Raw genomic sequence first — 12344 nt, forward strand, 5'->3', positions numbered from 1 at the left:
ATACCTGTTTCCCCTTTATCGTACTCCCTATATTCCAGTGGCAGTTCAAATGAACCACCTTACGACCTTCATCCTGGTCTACATGCTTTTCAGAACCTACCTATCTGATGCATAATTTTTAATTTGTTTTCGTCCTGAATATGCATGTAAGATTTGTCACAGAACATTAAGCAATCAACCATTGACGTATACTTGAATCTGTTTTTATTCATGTAAAGATGGACTGTGACATTTAATATCCTTGAATATCCGTTAACTTTAATTTTCTGAATATATATCGTCTGCATATAAAAGAATACATGTGGGTCACACACAAAAATAGAGACACCCATATACCCCACCACCCCACCTTGCGTACATATCAACTCAATGAGTGAAAATTTTTTTTTTTTTTTTTTTCTAAAACAACCTAAGTATATAGTCATGGTCATCTTTGATTTCGGTCTGGGTGACTGAATTTAAAGTCAACAGAAAATAATGAGGATAATTCTTTTTCAAATCGCATTCAAACTGGCCAGATCATTTTGTTATCATTCTATATCGGAAAAGGGAAGGAAAAGAAAATTCTTGCTTAACCGTAAATGATCTTCCATGTTTGTACTTATTGGGTATAGTTGCATATTAAATCAATGTTTGTACGATCCTAAAAAGAAACAAAAAACAGAGGAGAAAAAACAGATTAATCCATGAACTGGTTGGTCACATCCTTCGCGTGCGGTTTAGCCTCTTATTAAATTTTTATATGTATAATATATTAATCAGAGATAAATAAAATGTGAAAAGAATAATTACAACGTTTATTCACAGACGAAGAGAAATGTCAGTAGATCGTCGCTGTAATAGTTGCAGACGAATTATCAACAATAAAACTGTCTGTTGTGTTTCTACGTCATGATAACATGATATGTGCTGCACCGCTAGAGCATGTTAGAAATGGATTAGATCACGAACTGATTTAAACATACTTTTATTTAATATTTCAATGAAAAAAATGAATGTTTTTGTAGACGTTTTGTTTCTCGTTGCTTTACATCAAGCAAGTGCACACCAATATGTTAAAATTCTGACTGTCACACCCGGACTGTCAACTGTTTTGACATGTCATGTCAGGAGTACAGATGACATTAAAGAGGTTAGTATTTTTCTTAGCATAAATATAACATATATCATATATATTTACGTGTGTAAAAAACTATCACATATATATATACGAGGAAATGTAAGTTTACATTAAGACAGGATTTATAAATTGTGATGATAAAAAGTAAGCATTCCAGATTAGAGAAAGGGTTCAGCGCTCACAGACGTATTTAACCCGTCAAATATTTTCAATATCAGCAGCTTTATGAATAGCAGTTGTTTCATTTTCAGTTTATTTTATTGACCGAATTTCGGTATTTAATTTGATTAAAGGAATCTTGTACGGCGACAAAGAGTGGCTTTATGGATCTTGTCACATGGACTTCTCCCATACAGATTTGAGACCCGTGCTGATTGCTGTCTTTTAAGCTGTGTGGGATGTATAATAAATACACGGTAATTCATAGGAATAGCAATATTTAATGCAATACTTTACCTTTTGTACATAAGAGATACACCTTGTACTGTCTACATATTCTAAGGGTGATCCGTTGCAAGGCAACATTTTCTGACCCACCCAACTTGTCATCTATTTCCACTGCCAGTTTTATTTTTTACCACCTATTTCATATCTATCAATCAACTTTTAAACTGTTCCCTGACTGGTATTTTTTTCAGTTTTACACCAGAAACTCCACACAAAAATTTCGGACAAAAGGGATGATTTTCTTTCTCTATTGTTAATTTTCCTTTTTTGGATGGTGATGTCCCTCTGGCACCAACTTACGGTGTTTATATATCCCAACTCATTTGTTAAGCCCGTGTCTTTAGTGACGTTTAAGATTTCAATGAGCGCAATCTATGTAATACTGGTAAATTATTAAGTCAGGGATTTCGTTTCCACAAATTACTTAAAACCTAAACTTTTACTAAATTCTTCCATAGATACAAAGATTTGGTTTGCAAGTTTTGCTGTACCTGTAAAAAAACTTATTTCAGACACATATGTACTTTAACAGTACTACAACTACAATTTATAGATACCTTTATTTTGGCATTGCACAAGGTCATGTTTTACTCTGACTGTTAATGACGTCTTTACACTAAATCCATTGGATGTTGGATGTGTACTGATTGATATTTTAGTCTTAGATACATTATTTTTTTATTAGTTGTTATTGGCTTTGAACTAGCTGTCAGTAACTGCGAGTACTCTCAGATTTGTACTTAGTGTCCTTTTTGTTGTTACGACGAGGGTTTTTTTAACGACCTTGGCTACCCATAAGGGTCTTGCACGGTCGGTATTTTTGTTGTTAGGGATGAGGGATGGATAAATACCCTGCCACGTCCGGTCTGTGTTTATGTTTGATGTTTTTTTTTCTGCTTTATATCGATCTGATGAGTTAAGCCTTTTTTCAACTGATCTTTATAGATTTTTCTTATGTTGTGCTGTTACACCACTGTCCCAGGTTAGGGAGAGGGTTGATCACTAACAAACATGTTTAATCTCGCCACATTCTTTATTTGCCTGTCCCAAGTCATGAGCCTGTAGTTCAGTGGTTGTCGTTGGTTCATATTTGTTTTTCGTAAATTGTTTTGTTATGAATTAGGCCGTTAGTTTTCTCAATTGAATTCTTTTATATTTTTCATGTCGGGGCCTTTTATTACCGACTATACGGTATGGGTTTTTCTCATTGTTAAAGGCCGTATACGGTTGCCTATAATTGCTTACATCCACTTTATTTGAACTTTGGTGGATAGTTGTTTCATTGGCAATCATACCTCATCTCCTTATTTTTATATTAGAACAATCAACTCTTTTTGCCATCGATCTGATCAGTTTACACACATACAATGTTGAATTGTTATCAGAAATTGTCTAAATTTCGAGTATTTGTAAAAATATGCAAATGATATGCAAATGAGCTGTACCCTGATGCTGATGCATACTGATTGCATTAAATCTAAGATAGCCAAGGGTTAATATCCCTGAGGTTAGAAACAATTTTTTTCAGTTTTCTCTCCAATTTTGATGTTTTTTTTCGTCTTATTTGGGGCCTACAGAGGTTATCAAGGCTTTGGGATACGCTGGTTTGTTCAAAAACGCAACTCTCAACAAGAAACCAAATGACACAGAAATTAACAATTATAGGTCACCGTACGGCCTTCAACAATGATCACAGCCCATACCGCATAGTCAGCTATAAAAGGCCCCGAAATGACAAATGTAATACAATTCAAACTAGAAAATCTAGCGGCCTATTCTATGTACAAAAATAAACGAAAAACAAATATGTAATTAAAGACTTGGGACAGACACATACATTAAGAATGTGGCGGGGTTAAACATGTTAGCGGGATCCCAAACCTCCCTCTAAGTTTGTAGGAATAGTTGTCCTGGGGAACAGTGGTTAAAAGAACTTGGGGTACAAAGTTTTAATAGGGCTTCAATGGGGAGGACGCTTGAAGAATCTCATTAAGAACCAACAATAGCAATACAGTTATAATTTGCTTCAAGCCTCAGTAGTTCATTAAGATTCAAGTGTGTACAAATGAAGGTACAGAGATCCGTGGGTCTGAGCACTATGAGTCCAAAGTTTAACATAGTCTTTATTGGGAAAAGCTTAAAATTCATCTTATTCAGAACCTGCAATGCCAAACATAATTAGAGGATCCAGGGAGCTTGAATTGCTCCTTTATTCAACTGGGTCTCATTTGACTTGATTATAAATAAAGTTCTAGTATGTGCAAGTCTGAGGTGCTAGTGAATAACTTTAATTAAGCTTGATTGCATAAAGTGTTCAATATTCTAAAAAAAAAAAAGATGAATTTGTTTACGATACAAACTTTGCCTTTACTGGCGACCATTTTGAAATTCCTATCGCTTCAAAAAGTGAAAAGTTAAACTATAAGGTTGTCGTTATTATCAGATAGCGGTCAGGAGTCTGTAATTCAGTGGTTGTCATTTGTTGCTGTGTTACATATTCGTGTTTCGGTCTTTGTTTGTACATTATTAAAACCGTTATTTTCACTCGTTTGAATTAAATTGTTAAACAGCTGTCATTTCGGGGACTCTCCCTCTGGTATCTTTCGTCCCTCTTTCATAGCTGACTATGCGGGGGCTTTTCTCATTATTGAGGGCATTATGATGACCTATAGTTGCTTATTTCTGTGTCATTTAGTCTCTTGGCAATCATAATACATATTCTTTTATATATATAGCGATGTCGTTTTTACGACATAGCTATGTCGTAATTACGACATAGCTATAGTGATGTCGTAATTACGACTTGTTATGTCGAAATTACGACATAGCGATGTCGTTATAACGACATGTTATGTCGAAATTACGACATAGCGATGTCGTTTAAACGACATGTTATGTCGTTATAACGACATGTTATGTCGAAATTACGACATAGTGATGTCGTTATTACGACATAAAAATTTTTTTTTGAATGGCCCTTATCGGCTTCCGTAATTATGCCCTTGTATTTTACAGTTCGGATTTTTTGTACATAAACCAATTCGACGCTGTTATTAGATCATTGAATATTGTTTTTCTTGGTATAAATATTGATTTTGTTATCAGTAAATTTAAACCAATCTAAATATCATTATTATATACATATGTATATTCACAGTTCTTCAATCTGTCGATACCTGTAATTTGGCATTGCACAAGGTCATGTTTTTCTCTGACTGTTATCCCATGTGATGTTGGATGGTACTGATTGCTTTTTTGTCTAAGATGCATGCTTTTTGGTTAGTTGTTATTGGCTTTGAACTAGCTGTCAAAAGCTGCGAGTACTCTCATATCTGTATTTTTGTTGTGGGGATATCTAAATACCCTGCATGCCACGTCCGATCTGTGTTTTTGTTACTTGTTTTTCTTCTTTGTATTGATCTTATGAGTTAAGCCCTTTTCAACAGATTTTCATATTTTTTTTTCTTCATATGATTTGCTGTTACACAATTGTCCCAGTTTAGGAGACGGTGAGACATGTTTAACCCCGCCACATCCTATATTTGCCAGTCCCAAGTCAGGAACCTGTAATTCAGTGGTTGTCGTTTGTTGCTGTATATCGATCATTGTTTTGTACAGAAATCAGGCCGTTAGTTTTTATCGTGTGAATTGTTTTACATTTGTCCTTTCGGAGCCTTTTATACTTGAATATGCGATATGGGTGTTGATCATTGTTGAAGGCCGTACGGTGAACTATAGTTGTTAACTTCTATGTCATTTGGTCTTTGGTGGAGTGATGTCTCGTTGACAATTATACCACATCTTCTTATTTATATATATATGCAGGCTACTTGAACTACTTCTGAAGGATATAAATATTTATGATACATCCTGCTGTAAGGTTCTACTTTCTTCAAATATTGTATGATTTTTATTAGCTTATGATTTTTTCGTTTAAAATTAACACCAGGTTATATGGGTCGGACCTTCAGGAAATCCGCTTACCATTGGAAAACGCAATGTAACAACAGATTCACGAATTTATGTAAAACAACCTTATGCAAATGTATGGAAACTACACATAACCAGAGTTAAACTGAGTGACGCCGGGGATTATACCTGCAAAGTAGAAACAACACCACCTCAAATTTCAAAAGTAAAGTTAGTTGTTAAAGGTAAGGTTGAGATTAATATCCTACAAATCAATATATATATATTTAACCATTATCAAGACCATTTTATACAATTTACATCCTTTTAAAATTTAGGGAACATCTACATACTAGCATGATAAAAGAGAAAAAATCCCCCATAAAACAGAAGATATAATAGAAAAATCAAAGGAAATGTCTAATTGATGTTCTTTATCTATAAAATAGTCAGCTTCTTCGTTTTTAAGCATGAGTTTTTTTGGGGGGACAAAGACTAAAATTCGGGAAGTTAATTCTCTGTTGATAAGATAAATCCATTTACATTTCCTTTCGTTTTCCTTATTCGTTCAGTTAGTCTCTCAGTTTGTCTCTTGTAATTATACATGTATTTTAATTATTACAATAGTCATGTTTTCTTTTTCTATATGTCGAATAAATTTCAGTGTTAACAAATTTAAGTTAACGGAACAAATTATAAACGAATTTGCTAATTTTTTTTAGAAAGGCGTCAAGAAAAATAAGCATTTCTAAAAAGTATCTTTGCAGATGACCTGGTAAGAATCCATAGTTGTAAGTCCAAAAGTGTTTTAAAGGACATACCCAACGTTATGAAGTATTATTAGTTACATAGTGTGCTAGTGACCTAATAAGAATAAGAATAAGAATATTTATTATTCCAATCAAGGGCCCTTGATGGGCAGCATGACATGTACACATAGCGAATCCCCATATGGAATTTACTAACCCCATATATATCATATTAGGTCACTAGCACACTATGTAACGAATTTATCTTACCGACTATCTTAACATGTGGTATTTAGACTAGTGTCCTATCAAAGTGATCAAGTCTTCAATGCCCGTTAGTATTAAGAACCTACTTCCATTGGTCTATACAAAAAACAAATGCCAACAATAACAACTTGTTAGCTTTAAATGTGTTTATGAATTTATTTCAATCGTTCATCGTCAATTTCTTCGTCTGTTGAAACTTAAAAGATTTTTCCTCAACACCGTGTTGTTTTTATAAGGGGACCTAACACCACTACTAGCCGTGTATTGAAATACGCTCCGCCTACTAACCCAATATGGAACCCTACTAACCTAATATGGAATATACACGGTCTCCACGCGGTTGCGCTTGACCAATCATATTCCTTTAAATGTATAGGAGGTAAGATAACATTAGTTACATGGTGTGCTAGTGACCTAACACGATATATATGGGGTCAGTAAATTCCATATGGGGTGAGAGCATATGGAATTTACTGACACCATATATATCGTATTAGGTCACTAGCACACTGTGTAACAAAAACAAATGCCAAAAATAACAAGTTGTTAGCTTTAAATGTGTTTTATGAATTTATTTCAGTCGTTCATCACCGATTTCTTCGTCTGTTGAAACCTTTCAGATTTTTCCTCAACACCCAGTTGTTTTTATAAAAGGACGTAACACCACTACTAACCGTGTATTGAAATAAGCCCCGCCTACTAACCCCATATGAATTATACACGGTCTACACGCATTTGCTTTTAACAAATCATATTCCTAGAAATGTATAGGAGTAAGATAAAATGCAATATCTCCCAACTTTAAGCATGAGTTGGTTTGCCTAGTATCGTGTGTATTAATGATATAATCATGATTATCTGTTTACTTTTGGTCACAAAAACTGACATTTTCAAGGAATGATATCCATATATATATATTGATTTTTGTCGAGCCTAGGTTGTCGGGTGGTCTAGCGCGTCGGGCATAGTGCAAGGCGATTTGGTGCCACGATATCTCAGTAGCATGAGTTCGAATCCCGGCCAGGGAAGAACAAAAAATTTGCTTCCGCAAATTTACAGATCTAACATTGTTGGGCTGTTATTTAGACGAATTATGTATACAGAATGTGTTTTCAGCCTTGTATCACCATCACTGGTGATCCGATGGATAAAATCTGTCGTAGAGTTGTCACTGGTTCAGACGTACTTATAATATAATTATTTCTGCGACTGAATCCTACGTTAATTTGTAAGATCCTCTACGACAGATAGTTCAGCTGATCTGTAATATTCCATCTTCATGCCTTATATATCATGTACTGTGTTACGACGCTAGATAAAAACTGACGAGGAAAGGTAACAACCGGCCACCGAGAGCTTGATTTCTTTGTTTAGCGCGTTTGGCATAGTGCAAGGCGATTTGGTGCCTCGATATCTCAGTAGCATGAGTTCGAATCCCGGCCAGGGAAGAACAAAAAATTTGCTTCCGCAAATTTACAGATCCAACATTATTGGGCTGTTATTTAGACTAATTATTAAGATCCATTTTGTTACATCTGGTGATCCGTTTATTTAGCAATCGCCATGGCAGTCTGCGGGGTTTTAGAACATCCGCCGGGATTCGAACTCATGCTATTGTTGTGCTGATATTTAGAGTAATTATGAATATAATATGTGTTTTCAGCCGTGTATCACCTTCACTGGTGATCCAATGGATGGATCTGTCGTTGTCACTTGTTTAGACGTCCTTATATATAACACATATATCTAAGACGAATATAATTGTATGATTTTGTAATTTTATATTTTTCTATGTGTTTTTCCTTCATGTTTGCTGTTAGCTATTCAGTGATCCATATGACCTTAAAGTGCTTTTGTTTTTTGTTTTTTGTTTTTTGTTTTGTTTATTTGTTTCTTTTTGATTTTTTAGGGGGAATAGGGTGGTCACTTTGTCGTGTAATCTGCAGATTCTGTGATTTAGTTGTATAGTCAGACATCAATTACCTTTCTTGACAAAAAACCAAATCGAAGTGATTTGAAATGTATTATTTATTCGATAATTATTTTCCTTCATGCCAGCAATCATTAAACAGACAAATTTTTATGACTAATTTTGATTCATTTTACTTTCTTTTCATATATTTTTTTTACCAACAACAATTGTGACATGAACAATAGAAACACTATCAACATCGACGATTTCTCCAACAAAAGCAGGTAACTATAGTAATTGTATATGTCATTTTACAAAAATGCAACACTAGTCGAAACTTTTTGAAATAAATTTTTAAAAAAATGGAGAATGTGTACATGGGACACAGATGATGCCCCCACTTTCATATAACGTTATAAAGGGACATAACTAGAGAACTTTAAAAGTGACGCCACCCAAATTCGAACTCGGTCTGTGTTTAGGGTGCTATCAACAGTTTTTTTCTATGACGTCATATTTTAAGGGACCATGCCTAAGTGACCCTTAGTGGTGGAATGGTTAATAAAGATACTTGTATAAAACTAGATATCACTGGAATCAGAATTTTCTCTAGTTTGTATTGAAATAAAAATATAGTGTACTTTTAGTATAGTAAAAAAGTTCTATCCAGAGAAAATGGGGAAAAAGTTGCCAAATCTGAACATAAAAAACCTGAAATCAGCTCATGTGCATACCCATGTAAACATGATACAGGCACATTTCTCATAATCAAAACTGTATGAAATTCATAGGTTTTTACCTGGCCTTTAATAAAAATCATGTTTCATGGTACGGTTTCCTGCTTCGAAAAGAGCTACAGTGGCTGCAAATAAGTTTTCAATTTTCACTGCCAAACAAACAGGATGTTTACAGTGTTGTCTCCCCTCAAAACATGTATATTTAATATAATTTTTAAAATTATTTTAATCATTCAACCTGTTTAAATTGAAAGCTAATTAACTAATTTATACAATCAAATACAAAAAACATGATACCTTTTCACCAATTATATGAATAAAAAGGGATTTCCCTCCATGGTTATTTTTAGTCGGGGAATAACTCTTAGTTTTTATACGAAACTGTTTATAGCACCCTTATGGTAAAAACACATTGTGTATAAGTTTCATAACATTTGGTTGAGGAAAACTAAAGTTAAAGAACAGAAACGAAAAATTCAGCAATTATTCCATTTATAAAGGGCATAACACTTAAATTGTTAAAGTAATGCTACATTCGAACTTGATCTGTGGTAATAAGTATTGTGTGCAAGCCTCATAACATTTGGTTAAGGCAAACTAAAGTAAGAGAACGGAAACTAATTTTGGGACTTACTTACAGACGGACAAGGGCCATAAAATTGAAGTTCCGGCCAAACATAGAAAAATTGCTACAATAATTTCATAATACAAGGTCCACAACTCTATTACATGTGTACAATCTTTCTGTAAACTTTAGAAATCTGCGATGAAAACTGTGAAGGGTAGAGGCGGAAGATACAAAAGGATAGTCAAACTCATAAGTCGAATACGAACTGATAATGCCATAGCAAAAAAAAACGAAAAAAGATCAAAAGACAACAGCCTACAAAGACAACATAGAAAACTAAAGATTGAGCAACATGAATCCAACCAAAAACTGGGAGTGATCTCAGATGCTCCGAAAGGATACGTATATTCTGCACCAAATGTGGCACCCGTCATGATGGTCATGCATATTTCTCTTGTAAGTACAAACCCGGTGATAAGTCTAATTTGGTATGTAACATTCGATGAAAAGATAACTTGTGACGGGATTGTGGTTACGACAGTCAGAACATATTCGTCACCAACTGCGAAATAGATATTCCATAACTGTCAACCAACTCGTGATGGCGTCCTTAATGAGTTGATTACACAAAATTATTACCACCTTTTAAAAATGTTTACGGAAATTGTTATGCTTGAAAAAAATTGGGGGGAAATCCTCAAATATTACAAGGAACTGCGTTAAGAACTTTAGAAATTGATAACTTAAAATATGAACCTAATTTTCCCAGTCCGCCCAACCGAACAACATCACCATAGTGTTAGACGATTCTAAATTCGTGCCTTCTGGATAAGAGACAATTATCTATTTATCACCAAAAGACCCAGACAGTATGTATACTTTTGGCCGTGAGTGTTTCTGTTGGAGGTAAATTCACATCAAACTCAACCAGTTGGATTAAGAGACTTACTCGTACTACATCTAAAGATCTCTCTTAAGCTTCTGAAGTTTACGGTCGCCATTATGACTTTGTAAGTTGGTTGACAGTATAAAAGATGAAGTCGTAATCTTGCACACTTTTTCTCATTCATCACCTTAAACCATTGATTACAGATTGTTTTTTTTATCATGAGCCGAAAGATTGGTTGTACTAATAAGGAAGGGACTAATAACCTTTCAAAAGCTCCTTAGTTCATCCCGGTTTATGGTCGATGGTATTGAGCGAAATAAAACAAATGTGCAAACCTGAAATTATCAAACTTTGAATAGTAGTATTCCCGAAAATAATGCAGAAGACATATCAATTAATTGCGAGACAAGCTGAATAAAACCTATGCAAAATCACAACTGTATTCAAAGCAACACGAGGGGAAAAGTGCGATATTGTTTTTAATTTGACCGTATGTAGGACCTTGACACACATGACACAGGTGAAAAGCGTAAAATGAGCAATTCCATTTTTCCAGAAAACTGTTGATACAAAAAGTTTCCCAGCTTTATAAACTTTACAAGAAAGAATAATGAAACAGACAAAAATAAAATTTCTTGTTGAGTTTGTCAAGGAAAGGACTATATTATCTGCCAAACAGTCAAAAGTAACCTGTCTGTCAGAAGTAATTTGTTATGTTTTATTTTTTTTTAATATGCTGCATAGAACGCGCTGTTATAGGATGGCCATTGTTATATTATAGTTCGTTTCTGTGTGTGTTACATTTTAATGTTGTGTTTTTGTTGTGTCGTTGTTCTCCTCTTATATTTGATGCGTTTCCCTCAGTTTGAATTTGTAACCCGGATTTGTTTTTATCTATTTCGATTTATGAGTTTTCGAACAGCGGTATACTACTGTTGCCTTTATTTATATACTTCTTCGGGTCGGTTCTATATGTCAAAATTATATGCAACTGTTTGTAAAAACTGTATGTAAGTGACACAATTAGTGTAAAATATTTATGTTCAGTGTAATATATAATATTTGCCGTGTTTTTTTAAGCATAACAGAGTTGTTCCTCTTTGCTCAATAAATATTTCTTCATTTTGTTTGCGGTTTATTTGATAGAATTTCTATTATTTCCTCTTTTCAGATCCAACTGGTATGGCACCGAGTTTACGAATGAAGTATTTCGAAGTTTTTTGTGCCGTTTTATCAATATCATTTCTAGTTGTTTAATAATTGTGATGAACGTGCAAATACAACAATTACATGTTTTTCTGTGTTTTCGTTTTGAATTAACATGCAGTGCACACATTCTCCAATGTATTTTATCCTTTTGCAAGCAAATTTATTAAAAATATCTAGTACTACAAGTATAAATATGAACATATTCTTTAGCATGTCCTTTTGTTTTTGGTAGGTACCAGTCTCATTGAAAATCATATCAAATCTTTATAGTGAATAAAAGTGGACCTACAGGGATCACTACTGTCGTCTTGTGTCATTGTCTTCAACTTCGTCGAGTCTGCGTTTATCGCGTCACAATTTATGTTAAAAAAGTAGTTGCATACGGCTGTTGGTCAATAGGCAAAATTCAAATTCTGTATAAAATCAGCAATTCTGTAGTATTACAGGGTTCTGCTGTAAATATATGGGAATCACCATTGTTGTCTTGCTTTATGTCAGCGTCATCCGCTTTGTCCAAGTTTGTGTTGGTCACATCAC

General features: G+C 34.2%; 1 long non-coding RNA gene across 1 annotated transcript; it reads left to right on the top strand.

Annotated features, from left to right (window-relative positions):
- Nucleotides 1-871: 871 nt before the first annotated feature.
- On the top strand, nucleotides 872-11893 carry LOC127734974 (uncharacterized). Its single transcript, XR_007997899.1, has 4 exons — nucleotides 872-1132; nucleotides 5517-5721; nucleotides 8650-8688; nucleotides 11770-11893. It is a non-coding gene; the product is annotated as an uncharacterized LOC127734974 (long non-coding RNA).
- The last annotated feature ends 451 nt before the right edge of the window (nucleotides 11894-12344 follow it).

The sequence above is a fragment of the Mytilus californianus genome, unplaced genomic scaffold (genome assembly GCF_021869535.1).
Source record: "Mytilus californianus isolate M0D057914Y unplaced genomic scaffold, xbMytCali1.0.p SCAF_3, whole genome shotgun sequence".
NCBI lineage: Eukaryota > Metazoa > Mollusca > Bivalvia > Mytilida > Mytilidae > Mytilus > Mytilus californianus.